The sequence below is a fragment of the Sceloporus occidentalis genome, unplaced genomic scaffold (genome assembly GCF_023333645.1).
Source record: "Sceloporus occidentalis isolate IW3139 unplaced genomic scaffold, rSceOcc1.0.p SCAF_297, whole genome shotgun sequence".
Lineage (NCBI taxonomy): Eukaryota > Metazoa > Chordata > Lepidosauria > Squamata > Phrynosomatidae > Sceloporus > Sceloporus occidentalis.
In genome coordinates, this window is record NW_028317277.1 from 246,990 (window position 1) to 262,178 (window position 15,189).

Genomic DNA, 15,189 nt, shown 5'->3' on the forward strand with positions numbered 1-15,189 from the left:
CAGTCACCGGTGCAATATGTCCATCAGCTTCATACTGGTCGAGTTGTGCCTTAACTGCCTGCTTAATGGCTACTGGCACATTGCGTGGTGCACATTGGACTGGAGGGACACTCACGTCAAGGTCAAAATGAACTTCCCCTGGTACAGATTCTACAGGTCCAGTAAAAACATCACTAAATTCCTGTAATAGAAGTTGTTTTGTCAAGGGCCCTTTGAATTGATTGTCCATCACGTTGAGCTCTGCAGGGATGGAGAAATGTATCAGCCCTAGACGCTCACAGGTTGAGCCGGATAACAGTGGCTTTTGGCAGGCTTCCACAATTTCAAACTCTAGCTTGTGCCTTAGTCCACGTATGACACATTCAGTCTTGAAGAGTCCCAAAGATTTCATAAGGTCACCTGAGTATAACTTTAGTCTGGTGTCACTTGGCAGTAGACGTGCTTCTGGTGCTAACTTCATTTTGTCTCTCAAGCACATCACATCACATGTTGCTCCTGAATCAAGCTGGCAGGATTGGGGCTTATTATTCAAATTTAAAGTGACAAACCATTTCTTTCCTCTGGTTTGCACAGCGCCGATCAATTCACTGCTGTATATCATTTCAGCGGTGTGTGGTTCTTCCTCATATGCAGATGCATTCTCCATGGTGTGTAACTTTCCTATTGATGGCTGTCTTTTACTTGACAAACATACTTTAGCAAAATGATTTGTTCTGCCACAAGACCTACAAGACTTCCCATAAGCTGGACACTGCTCTTTAATTCTTTGATGCAGAGTCCCACAATATTTACACGCTGTAGGGTCGGCAGCATTTGTGCTAAACAGGCGGCGTTGTTGCTGCGGTTTGCTTATGTGGTGTCGCTGCATTGCAATATTTATGCTGTCGGTCTGCTGTCTGTCCTGGTCCATAACTTTCATACGCCTGTCAGTGAGCTCCGCTGTACGGCACGTTTCAATGGCTGTGTTTAAAGTTAAGTCACGTTCTCTTAGGAGACGCCTGCGTGTGCTCTCACTAGCTATACTGAGAACAATTTTGTCCCTTATTAATTCATCCCTTAGTGTACCATATTCACAAGTTGCTGCCTTTTCTCTCAAGCGTGTTACAAAGTTATCAAGAGATTCTCCCTCTTCTTGTTTGCAGCATCCAAACACATATCTTTCATATATGACATTTTTAGCAGGTTTGAAATAAACTTCCAGTGCATCTAAAATTGCTGTAACATTCTCTTGCTGCCCTACTGTGAGGTTCAGATTGTGCTTATACACATGCCTACATTCACTGCCCATGATTCTCCTCAGAGTTGCTGCTTGCACTGCTGCAGATTTCTCATTCAACCCTGTAGCCAGGGAATAATCTTCAAATTCAGCTCTGAAAGTATCCCAATTGCTGCTCCAATCCCCACTGATTCTCATGCCCTCAGGGGGAGGTATGCAATTCATGGCTGCCATGTTTAAGCCTCTGAGCTCTTAAATGTCAGAAAATCCACAAAGCACAGTCTTAGGTTATAATTCACAAACCTGTGCAGTATCCCAAAGCTGCTGTGCTCCAAACAAGAGGCTCAGTTCTGAATCCATCCCACTTCTGACACCATGTTTCATGTAAAGAAATCAAGACACAGTAAGCTGTTGGTTTGAGGAATCATGTTGAACTGCATAACTGCATCCAGGTCAGAGGTTGGAACAGCAAACAGGAAGTACAAGGCAATGCAATATTACCATAAACAGACAGTCACAGTATTTGCATAATAACTCCATAACAGGCACCTTATATCACCTAGGGTCTCCCACCCCTCAATTAACATACCCCAATCAAAACACGGACATGCCCTGAGCATGCACTAACCCACACACATACATGCTCCCTGTCCATTTAGCTACGCTGATTCCCAGGGGCCTAAATGTGGGTCTTCCTCTCTCCTCTGCAGGATGCAATTCCCAAGATACTCCTCCAAGATGCAATTCCAATTCTTAAGCCAAAGGCATCACTTTATATCACCTTTTACTTTGCCTATTCTCCCCCTACTCTCTTCCCATTCCCTACCTCCGACCATGGTTTCCCGAAAAACTGGTTTTGGCCATGCTTACAGTAGTGACCACATAGAACTGGTCACTACCAGTTTCAAGGACTGTAAAAGTATCTTAATTTGTTTGAAACTAGGCCTTCCAGTGCTGGAGACTGCCATTTACTCAGGGAATATCTACTAAATGGGGAATCTCAGAGCACAAATAGCACCAAAAATGTACTTCATTTTTCATGTCCATAACATCCGGGACGGAAAGAAAACCATCACCAGCTTTAGGAGCTTCATGAAGCACCAAGGGGCTGAACTGAGGCCAAAAGGAAGAGATTTGAACTGCCAAACCTGCCTGCCACAGCAGAATTGAAGAAACCTCCTGTGGTCCGGAAGGATAGGGACAGCGAGGTAAGCGTCTTTTAGGTCCAACCTGGTAAACCAATCACCCTCTGACATCAGATCCCGGAAGAGATGGATACCTTCCATCTTGAAGTGGCGATAGACCACAAATACGTTCAGGGCCTGCAGATTGAAAACCTGGCGGAACTCTCCGGAACATTTCTGGACTAGAAAAATAGAACTGATGAAGACAGCGGGCCCCCATGCCCGCTGAATCGCCCCTTTGTTACGAAGGGCCTGGAGCTCAAGCTCCACCAACCTCTGTTCGGCAGATGACCTGATGATCGAAGGGGGTCTCCCTACCTGGTGAGGCGTTGAGATGAAATCTATCCGATAACTGCGGACCGTCTGTGGAAAAAACGTGAAATCCCGACCGCAACCTGTGAAGTGAAAGAGAGACAGGAAACATGAGGACTTACCAAATCCCGAGCGTCCCCTGGGAAAACCGGGGGAGCCTCTGCCTCTAGATCCTCCTCTCGGCGTGAAGGAGCGCTGCTGGAAGGAACCCGGATAGGACGCCTGAGCCTGCGGGAAGCTCCTGGAGCCTTGCTACGAAGAGCAGCTAGCGATCCAGCCCCGCGGTCATCCAGCCCTACAGGAAAAAAACGGGCCAGTCTGGAACACCTTCTTCATGGAGAGCTTAGCCTTGTTCCACAAGGTCATCAGAGAGATATGTCGATTAAGCTCTTTGACAAAAGCATCTTCAAAAAGCAAGCCATTGGCAGCCGCACCCAAATCCTTGGAACCCAGCTCTGCCAAGCGAGGATCCATGCACAGGAGGGCTGCCTTGCGTATTTTAGTAGCAATCACTATGTTAGCATTGCCCAAGAGACAGACGATACATAGGGCCCAACTACGGACGAGCTTCGGATCCAGGGGTGAAGCCTGAAGGAAAGCCCGGTCAGCCAGCGACAGAATCTGGGTAACAGGTCCCACTAAATCCAGGAGTTTATCCTGGGTTGACTTGAGTCCCTGTTGTAGGCCCTTTCTAGGATCCCTCTTATTCAGGGACAGCAAGGCGACCACATTAGGGTCAAACTCAGGAGTCACCGCTACCTTGTCCGGAAGGCAGGGACGGGGACATTCTGCCCGGAGCTTGTTGCGCATTTCCTTGGAAAGAGGTCTGCGCAGCCACTTATACAGATATAGGGCAATGTGTTCCAGGGGAGCCCATTCGGTGGCCCTGGGGTGACGCATGGTGGTAGGATCAAATAAAGCAGAGCCCGTAGGGTCTAAAACCGGGAGATCCGTTGAGGCGGATGCTGAATGGGGGGTGACAGATGGTCCCATAGAATTATGGGGCTCCGCAAGGTGGGGCTCATCCACTAAACACTCACGAACAAAGCGTGAGTCCATTGTCCTGGATGAAGCCAGGTTAATAGATGCCTCACACTCGTTGGAAGAGTCCGCCTGCCATTCATCCACTATGGAGAGTGGGAGTTGGAATGGACCTTCCTTGTTGGCTAGGAAGTGTCCAGAGGGCAGGGAGGTGGCAGAGGTCTTAGGGTGCTTAACTTTCCCCTTACCAGCAGGTGTGATGTTACCCTTCCTAGGGCATTTAGAAGTAGAGGCCTCCTCATCAGACTTCTCAGAGTTAGAGTGAGGGAATAGTCATGGGCACCACAGGCGTTGTAGGTTAAGGCTGGGCTGGCTGAGGTATGGAAGATGAAATTTTAGAAATAAAAGACTCAACAGAGCTTGCAAACTTGGATTCCAGCCAAGCCATAAAGACATCCTGGTTGGGGGTGCTGTCCTAAGACATAATAAAGGGCCAGTGAACAAGCTATTAACGTAACAGGGGCTCACCCTAAAAATCACCAAAAACCAACAGGGGCTCACCCTGGATACAATAAACAAAGAGGGCTCACCTCCAAACAAGACAGGGGCTCACCCTGTAGATAAGTACTAGATTCCGTTAGGAGTACAAACTAATCTGCAACTGAACTGGAAAAAACATGTAGTGCAGTGAAAAGACAAAGAGCGAAAACAAGATGGCGACAAAATCTCAAAATTCTAGATTTCGATGTCCCAAGCAGTGGCGACTCTAGAAACAATATGTAGGGGTGGCACACAAGATACCACAGTCAAACTGGGGGGGCTTTAATAATTTCCACCATTAAATCATACCACTGAAAAAACACACACATATATATATATATATATATATATATATATATATATATATATATATATATATATATATATATATATATATATATTGCCAGAAGTAATGTGCTATGGAATGATACTTTTGTTATTGGCCAATACAATACTTGTACATTCAACATGGGAAGCCTGAAGCCACAATTTAGTAAGACTAATCCTTGAAATCCTTTAAACAACACAATACCTTAACTTTTGCGCTAAATGATTTCAGGGCCTAATATTAGATCCTGCTGCTGATATATATAAATATTAGATCCTGCTGCTGATATATATATATATATATATATATATATATATATATATATTAGCCCCTGCTGCCCATATATATTATTAGCCCCAGTTGCCAATATATATATATTAATATTAGTCCCTGCTGCCGATATATATATAAATATATATATAAATATTAGACCCTGCTGCCGATAGCAGGTATAGATCAACACATTAACACACAAACCCAGCTTTGCATGTATAGATCAATTGAAATTCACTTGTGATCTCAGCACTGAAGGTATATATCAAATAAACTGAATCAGACATACAAATCCTGTATTTGCAGGTATACAATAATAATATATGAAATGTAGCATTGCAGGTATAGATCAAATAAATATATGGAAACAGCATTGCAGGTATTAATCAACTGAACAAGACATACAAACCCTGTATTTGCAGGTATACATAAATAATGTATGGAAACATAGCATAGCAGATATGGATCTACAGAAGAACACACAAACCCAGCTTTGCAGGTACAGATCAATTGGAATTCACATAAAAACACGGCATTAAAGGTATATTTAAAACCCCTAAATTACAGGGATAGATCACAGGTTGCACACCCCAACCACGCTGCCCACATAGAACCTGGTCAGCACCCAGATAACACACATAAGATTTGCCATCTTTGTCCCATATACACCCTGCCTGTGCCATCTTGGTCCCCAAGGCTCAAACATCCTGCTAGTGCCATCTTTGCCCTTACACAATTATACATCTATGATACACACAAACACATTAACTCATGCTCTCCCTCATTCAGACAACTCATCCACATATTAACTCATGCTCTCCCTCATTCAGACAAATCATCCACATATTAACTCATGCTCTCCCTCATTCAGACAATTCATCCACATATTAACTCATGTTCTCCCTCATTCAGACAATTCATCCACATATTAACTCATGTTCTCCCTCATTCAGGCAATTCATCCATTTTAAGAAACTACACCCCTTGGAGCTTCAAATGAGGGGCTACATGTATTTCTAGGACAAAAGTTGAGTGCACAAATAATGATGGAATATGTCGCTTTGGCTAGAAAATATGTTTTTTCTAACCATAGCGACATGTTCATTTTTGTCTTGCGCACTCCAGGTTTGTACTAGAAACACATGCAGCCCCTCATTTGATGCGCCAAGGGATGTCGTTTTTGCAAATGTGTACTTTATGTGCCATAATTTAACTTCCTACGTGAGCAGTAATGCCACGTCAAGGCTTTTACCCCTACTGACCATTCACACGCCTTTCATATCTCCATTCACTCGCAGAAGCACACACCATTCTTTCCCGTTACAATCCCAAAGAAATTATGGTAAAGGGAGAAAAAAATAATCACTTTTACGGCAAAAATAAGTTTTGCAGTAAAAATGCAAGGCGCTCCAGGGATGAGATGGTTACTCACGTACCGCACGGGCTAAATGGCTGATTTTAATAATATTTGCAGTTCATCAGGATTTCAAAAATTGCCTCCCTCTACCATTGGCTAAATTTAACCCCATGATCAAAGGCATAATAGGATTAAAAATTAGTATCGGCCATTTTTAAAAAGGGAATGTAACTTTTTATAGCTATATGTTCACTGTGGTAACATTGGCTACCACAGTGATCATTTAGGTAGAATACTTAAACTTTTTTTTTTTTTTAAGTTAAACTACTTTATGTTTAAATAATTTAATTTGGGGGTCTCTAGGCAATTTTGATATTTTTTTATCTGCCTTTAGAGACCCCCAAATCCATTTTTTTTACATTTTTATTTTTTTAACTTAATATTATTCCAACGGTATATGTTGGGGGTATGTAGCTGCTTAGATGCCTGAGATACAGGCATCTAAGCAGCATGCCCCCATACCTCTTTAACTGACAATTGTCAGTTGTTAATAAAGTTGCGCGGTGACGTCATCGCGCGAGACGGCACCGGGCAGACCGGGTGGCCCCGGTGATGCCCTTCAGTTTGAGGGGCAGATCGCCGGGGTAGGTGGTGATGGAGGTCCACAGACCTCCATCAAGGTAAGTTAGTGCTACTGACGGCATGGTGCAGTCGTTAGCACCTGACTGGGACTGTCCTGGGTGGTTACAAATTCGGCGGGGGGGCAACAGGGGGGGCAAGGAATAACCTAGGGGGGGCAATTGCCCCCCCTTGCCCCCTGTAGCGACGCCACTGGCCCCAAGCAAGTGCAATTATTGAAATAATATCAAAATGTGCAAAAAAACTAAATATGAACATACCTGGGAACTCTCCGGGCTTGACCCGGAGATTGCCGGGTGAGCGCTGCTCCTCAGGTTCTCCGGGTCAAGACCCGAATCCTCCGGGGTCTTGACACGCCCCGCTCCCCGCCCATTTTTCCTTGAAATGGGGGTGTTTCCCGTCATTGGGACTGCCCACCGTCAGCGGGACCGCCCGCTGACGTCAGTGTGCAGTCCTGGCCGCGTCCCGCAAGGGAAGGCTCCGGGTAGCCGGAGCCGAGAAGTTCCCAGGTATGATGATTTGACCTGCAGCTATGGTGAGCAGCAAAGAAAGAGGAAGAAGGGGGGGGGCATCTTGGGGCTTATATGTCTCTGGTTCTTGTTTTTCTTTCTTTTTTATTGAAAATGTACAAAAAACATACAATATCAAAAATAGATATACAACAAATAAGACAAAGACAATATACAACAACAATGAATATATCTAGATAAAAATCTAGACACTAAAAAAGGTTTCACTTAATTGATCAAACAGAGTTAATAATGCCAATTGATTTGGCTTCTCATCTCTCTATATTAAATTTTATAGAAGAAACCCCTTGACTGGATAGAAGGGAAAAAATAGCGGGAATTGCACCTAAATGGTCAAAACACGAGCTTTGTGTAAGGTGAATTTGATTAACACGTGAGTAGATAGTAGTATATATGTAGATCGAAAAGTTTCTCCTAAATTGTTTGAACTAATTCTTCTAATATTTTAAGAAAATAATCCCATGATTGAAAGGATTTATAGGAGTTTAGAAAAGGCCAACTGATTGCTCTTTCCATTCGAACTTGAAAAACAAGTTGTTTATAAAAATAATTCCAGACAAAAGGGGAAGAAGATTTCCAGTTTCTAGCTATAACAATCTTCATTGCTACTAAACAATGGATTAATAATAAATTGTCTCTATTTTTTAGTTTCCGCCAATTTAAATGGAGGAGTGATAATTCCGGAGTTTTTCTAAATTTGGTTTTCATTAAAGATCCCAACAGGTCAAAGAGTCTGGTCCATATACAACTAATTTCTTCACATGTCCACCATATATGAAGGTAAGTACCCTCTTTCTTGTTACCCCTCCAACATATGGAAGTACAAGAAGGGTACCTTTTCTTTATCCTTGATGGGACTAAGTACCACCTATTACTAACCTTGTATTGAGTCTCTAGAAGTCTTATGCAATGTATAGCTTTTTAAGTGCTTAGCTGAGCTTGGAACCAATCAGAATGACTGATTTTATAATTTAGTTCCTTTTCCCAGGTTTTTATACATGGAGGATCTGGTGTTGGATCTCATTCTCGTATTAATTTAAGGACTTTAGCTGTGACTCGGTCTACTATATTTGAATAAAATGTATCTATCTGCGGAATATTTTTCATTCTTAAATTGCTCAGAGCATTCTTTATTCTTAAGTATTTAAATATCTCTGTTGAAGGGAGTTGATATTCTTCTTGTAAATTGGGAAAGGATTTAATAAGCAAGTGGTCAATATATTCTAATCCTTGTAGTTTCCATCTTTTTATATCAAGATCTTCTATATTAAGTACCAAAACATCTAAGCGATGGAAATTAAATAATTTTTTATCTATCCTCCAATATTTCTTTTGAGTCTCCCAAAAGGGGATAAGTTGATCTAAAATTAAACTACCTAAGTGGGGTTTTTGAATTAATATACTTTGTTTTAATCTAGGTCTTTTGCCTCTCCAAATAAAATTTGAGAAACTTCTTTAGATCAAGGAGAGCCATTGATCGGAGGCTTTTAAAGGTAACATTTGGAACAGATATGACCACTTTGGTAAAATATAAGCATTAATTAGATTAATCCTGCCCCACCACGATAATTCTATACACTGCCATTCTTTCAGTTCTCTGTTTGTATCTTTCATCAAATTTAAGAAATTGATTTCCATAAGTCTTTTAATATCCAAAGAGATAGAGATACCCAAATATCTAAAGTCCCGTTTTGCCCAAGTAAAGTCATATCATTTTTTTATTATTACTTTGATATCTTTATCTAAGTTTTTTTCCAGGAGAACAGTTTTAGTTGTGTTGACCTTATAATTTGAGACTCTACTATAGTTGTCAATTTCGTCCATCAAATATTTAAGGGATTCGACCGGGTCAGTTAGTGTAATTAATACATCTTCTGCATACATATTTAATTTTAAACTTTTAGTTTTAGTTTGGAATCCTTTTATCTTGTCATTACTTCTAATGTTTATAGCTAGAGGTTCCATTGAAATGATATATAATAAAGGTGATAGAGGGCATCCCTGACGGGTGCCATTGCGCAATTGGGACCATGGGGAGCACAGATTTGGACCAACTATTCTGGCCGAAGGATCTGAGTACATGGAGAAAATAGCTCTGTGCATCCATCCGTGAATTCCATTTTTTTGTAATACCAAATCCAAAAAATTCCAACTGACCCGAACGCCTTTTCTGCATCTACCGCTATAGTAAGTAGAGGAATTTTCAATCTAGCAGATGCATCCATTATGTCTATTATTCTTCTTGTGTTATAGGGGGATGACCTACCTGGAATGAAGCCAATTTGATCTCTATGAATTATTGTATTTAAAATAGACTTCATCCTCGAGGCCAAGATAGAGGCGAATATTTTGACATCCACATTAATTAGGGAAATCGGGCGGTAATTTATAATCATCATGGGGGATTTGCCTTTTAGTATTGGTAAAATATTGGCACGGATCATTTCTCTCGGAAATCCCCCTTTCTCCACTGTATCATTAAACAATGAAGTCAAATGTGGTACCAATTGTGGCCTAAATACTTCATAAAATAAATTGCTAACGCCATCTGGACCCTGGGCCTCTGGCATAGAATTAGATTTTTAATCTTTCCAAATTTTTAGTTATTTTTTCGATTAGCCTCTGGTTAATCTGATCTTGTATATCTTTAATTTTTTGGGCTAATATTCATGTTGGCGCCGGTATATTTTCTCTAACAGTTTTACTCAATTGGCAATAGAGTTCAGATAAACTTTTCCCCTGGGCTCTTCTTTGGTTAGAATTTATTTTAATGAGTTGTCCTCTAATAACAGCCTTGAACGCACACCAATTGTTTCCACTGGAAGTGTCTTTTGGGTCATTTTCTTTAAAATATTCAGTTATTATGTTAGAGCAATTTTTCTTTTGGAATTTTCAATATAAAATCATAAATTCTCCAAGTAGTTCTTGTCTTAATAGATTGGCAATCTTTTAATGTCAAACAAACAATGCTATGGTCAGACCATGTATTATCTTTTATATTGATTTTTTCAACTTTGTGAAGGAGATCTGCGTCTCCCCAAATCATATCTATCCTAGAGCAGGAGGAGTGTACTCGTGAAAGATGAGTAAAAGCTATTTCTTGTGGATTAAAGGTCATACAGATGTTAAAGAGATTATTATGATTTATTTAAAGCTTTAGCTTGTTTTATTGGGGCGCAAGGACATGTGGAAAAAAAACAAAAACAACAATAATAGTGTAGTAGAAAATATACACTTAATGGTATAGGTGTACAGTGCACTCACAAGTGTAGCAATATGGGAAGCTCATCAGAAAGACCATAGGACTTGAGTTCTTCTTATGATCTGGAAATATATAGGCAGAAACCCAAATGGTGCAATATCTTTTATCTAAGTTTTAATAGTAAATAGTAAAACACTTACAAAATAGATGGCATAACCCAAATGTGTTATGCAAAAGCAGCAATAGAGTATGAAAATCCCAAGATTCAAATGACAGTCAGATGTCCAAGATAGACTCAGGATCTAGAAACTCCATACCCGTCAGTACGTTCTGCCGTCCCTCTGATCCTCCGGCTTGTGTTGCAGCATTTGTATGATATTAATAAAGTTATTCCGTTGTTCACATAAACGAAGGAGATGCTTCTCCTCGAACCGCCGCTTTTCCGATTATATAAAAGTGAACGAGCCGCTCGTATGAAGGGAAAAGGATGAAAAGCTGGACGAGAAAAAGTAAGCAGCCCATAAATAGAAAAGAAAAGTGTTGGTATACAACTGATTCATAGAGGTATCCACATGATTAGAGGTGCAATCAGGTAAGTATAAAAAGATGATAATACAAAGATGATAATACAAATAGAGTGAAGGTATATAAAATTATTTTGATCTTAAATTATTTAAATTATTTTAAAATTATTTTAAAATTAATATTTAATAGCCACTGATAATAATATGGATTATAAAATATCATTAATAAGAACATGATTATAGTCTGAATGGTGTGTATATATATATATATATATATATATACCAATTAATTATTAATTCATCACTCCATTAAATATATATTATATCTATCTTAATTAAGAAAATATTAAATTAAATCATAATTTATTACTAAAGAAAAATTCATTATATAAAAATAAATAAAAAAATTAAAAATAAAAATAAATATAAAAATAGTACCAATTAATTACTAAAGAATTCATTTTCATGTATAAAATAAATATATCATAGATGCTAATAAATATATGATAAAAAATTATTATATCTAAATGAAAAATTAATAAATGGTATATATCTCAAATGAATGTTAAAATATCCAAATCTACATTAAGACCCTCCTTTTTAAAAGTTTGAAATTTAAAAATCCACTCGGTTTCTTTCTTTGACAAAGATTCTTTAATATCTCCTCCTCGCCAGTGGGGAGATACCAGATCTATTCCTATCTGTTACTTACCTGCTCCCGGCTCCCACGTTGCCTCCACAGCCGCCACGCAGGAGAGGGAGACCCCCCTCCAACGCACGGCCACCGGAGCCGCCACGCAGGAGAGGGAGACCCCCCTCCAACGCACGGCCACCGGAGCCGTCACACAGCAGAGGGAGACCCCCCTCCGACGCACGGCCACCGGAGCCGTCACGCAGGAGAGGGAGACCCCCCTCCGACCCACGACCACAGGAGCCACCACGCAGGAGAGGGAGACCCCCCTCGAACGCACGGCTACCACCGCAGCAGCCGCCTCGCAGGAGAGGGAGGCCGTCCTCCAACGCGGTGCCGCTTCCGCCGTCATCTGCTGAACTGCCGCGCAGGAAAGGCAGACCTCCTGGAACACGGCGTATATGAGGGGAGATTACGCCACAACCATGATGGTGGCGATTCCCGGACACTGGAAATGACGTCATGAGGTTTGGCGGGAGATTTGAACTTCCTCTGCGGTTCCTATTTAAACCTCCTCAGTTCTGTCTGACATTGCCTTCTGTTGGTTGTCTATGCCTTGTGCTAGTACCCAGATAGCGTTTTGATCCTGTATTCTCGTGTATGATCCCGGCTTGTCTGACTTTGTTGATTTCCTGATTCCTGACCTCGGCTACGTTTACGTTTATCCTGTTTTCCTGAATCCTGACCTTGGCTACGTTATTTGACTATCCTGCTCTCCGGAAACCTGACCTCGGCTTGTTTGACCTGTTCTGTCCTGGAGTCCTACCTGACCACGGTGTCTCCTAACTACTTGTACGTGACACTATCATTTTAAAGCTAGAAAAAGAAAATTTGTGGCAATTTGTACAGTGTCTTGGCACACTGTGTTTTACATTATTGTTCCTTATACCTCCTAGGTGTTCTAAACCACGTAATTTTAATTCCCTAGAAGTTCTTCCTATTGTCACGACCACCACCACACTGGCACTTACCGCAGAAGTTTTTCTACCCAAAATACTACTGCTGAAGGAGAAGCCCCCGGCAGCAGCACCCCAGGATTTAGAGGATCCCAACAGTAAGGAGGCCAGGTAGAGGCAGGTAATATTGGAACGGAGTTGGATCAACAAGGTATTGGTAAAGCGTAGAAGGATCTGGTAAAGGATCCCGCAGGGTGGAGATGATGCCAAAATGGTAGTCAGAAAAGCTGGGTCAGAGCACCAAAATCGGGTAGTCATACAAGCCATGGTCAAAATCCAGAGAGGGTAGTCGAACAAGCCGGGGTCAAAATCCAGAGAGGGTAGTCAGACGAGCCAATTCGGTAGCCAAATCAGAGAAGGTAGCAGAACAAAATCAGCAGGCAAGAGAGACGTCAGGCAAGCAAAGGGTCAAAATACTCAGGAGACTAAACAGCACGGTGCACACAGCAAAGACCACAACAGGGTAACTGGGAGGAGGATGTCCGGATTTTTAAATCCTGTGCCAGACCTAAGCTCCGCCCACTGGATGACATCACTGATGCAGCTTCAGTCTGTCATCAAGACCACGCCCCCAGCTATACTCAGGAACCATGGATGTGCCGAGATCGGGTAAGTACTTGTCTCTGGGGGTCTCCAACTCGTGGTGCCCGTCGCGCACGGACATTAGCTTGCCCGTGCTTGCCGGGACCCGGGACTGTGACACCTATGTATTGTGTTCCGTATTTACACTCTAAAAGATAAATTACATTTTTTGATTTACAGTGAATGAAATGTCGGATTTCATACTCTTTATTTGTAATGGTACATTTAAAGGAATTTGTTTTTTTCTTTTGCAAAAAACATGTTTTGCAAAATTTGCAGCTGCCACATGGTCTGTATGGTAAAAACGATTCCTCTCTGTTTGGGTATTCTTTTGGAAGAGCACTAGGAGCTATTATGGTTTTTAAATTATTTAATTTCTTATAAATTATTTTTGGTTTTTGTGGAAGATGATCTTGGAGTATAGCATCACCTTGAAGTATAGGCCAACATTTGTTTATGGCTTTTTTAATGTGGTGTGTCTTGTCATTAAACTGAGTTAGAAAAGCAAAATTAAAATCCTCATTATTCTTTTGTTTTTTATCGCCATATAGAAAATCTTCCCTTTTCTTATTCTTAATTTCCTAAAAACTATTTGTTAAAAGGTCATCAGGATAATTTCTCTCCTTGAATTTGTTTATAAGATGTTGACTTTGAGAATGAAAATCTGCATCGGCGGTGCAGTTTCTACGGATTCGGGCCAACTGACCCTTAGGAATATTGTTTAGCCATTGAGGATGATGGCGACTAGAATAATGTATGAACCCGTTTCCATCTGTGGGTTTAAAGTAAGTCTTTGTGCTGATATTTTCATTGTCTATCCCTTTTAGTGTTAGGTCCAAAAAATCTATTGAATGTGGATCAATATTGGAGGTAAATTTCAAATTATAAGTATTGTGATTAATATGGGAAATAAATGCATTAAGCTCCTCCATAGAGCCTTGCCAAATTATAAGGACATCGTCTATGTAACGTTTCCAGAGAACCAGATTTGCACCAAACGGATTATTAGACCAGATGTAATTCGTCTCCCAATCTGCAACATACAGATTGGCATAGCTTGGTGCAAATCTGGTTCCCATGGCCGTACCGCATATTTGTAAATAAAATTGATAATCAAACAGAAAATAATTATGTGTTAGGATAAAATGGATGCATCCCAAAATAAATTGATTTTGTTGTTCATCCATCTTCTCATCAGTAGATAATGTTTTCAAGATGGATTCTAGTGTGGAATAATTGTGTACAATGACGAAACATGGTCCAACAACTACATATGGGCAACTGTGGATGTTTCGTCATTGTACACAGTTATTCCACACCAACAAGGACTAGAATCCTCGAGGTGCGGCCTACGTGAGATCGGCAGCCAGGATCACAAGAGCCCTGCTGCTTACTTGTGGGAGGGTCTATTCTCTGCTCCAGTTCTGCTTCCTCTGTGGGAAGAACGAGGGAGGCCGTGCCCCCTGCTGAAGTCTGTGAGCGGCATCGAGAGCTGTAGTGAAGGTAAGGGGGTGGAGGAGGTTGTTTGAATGAGTATGCGTGATTGAGGGAATGAATCTGTGATTGAATGAATTTGTGTGTGTGATAGCATGGATGTGTAAGTGCTGGAACCTAGGCATGATGGGGCTGTGACTGCTGTTAGCCAGTGCATGCTGAAACCTGGCTAGCTGCCCCCCTTGTGTATTGATGCTGCCAGCAGTATGGGGTCTGCACATTACTTACAGCCGCCCTGTACCAGCATGTACTGGCTGACTTGGGATGATAGGAGTGTGATTGCTAACAGCAATCACAGTCCCATCATGCCTAGGTTCCAGCATTCACTGGTTGCCTGGGTATAAAAAGAGTGTGTTTGCTGTTAGCAATCACACTCCTAT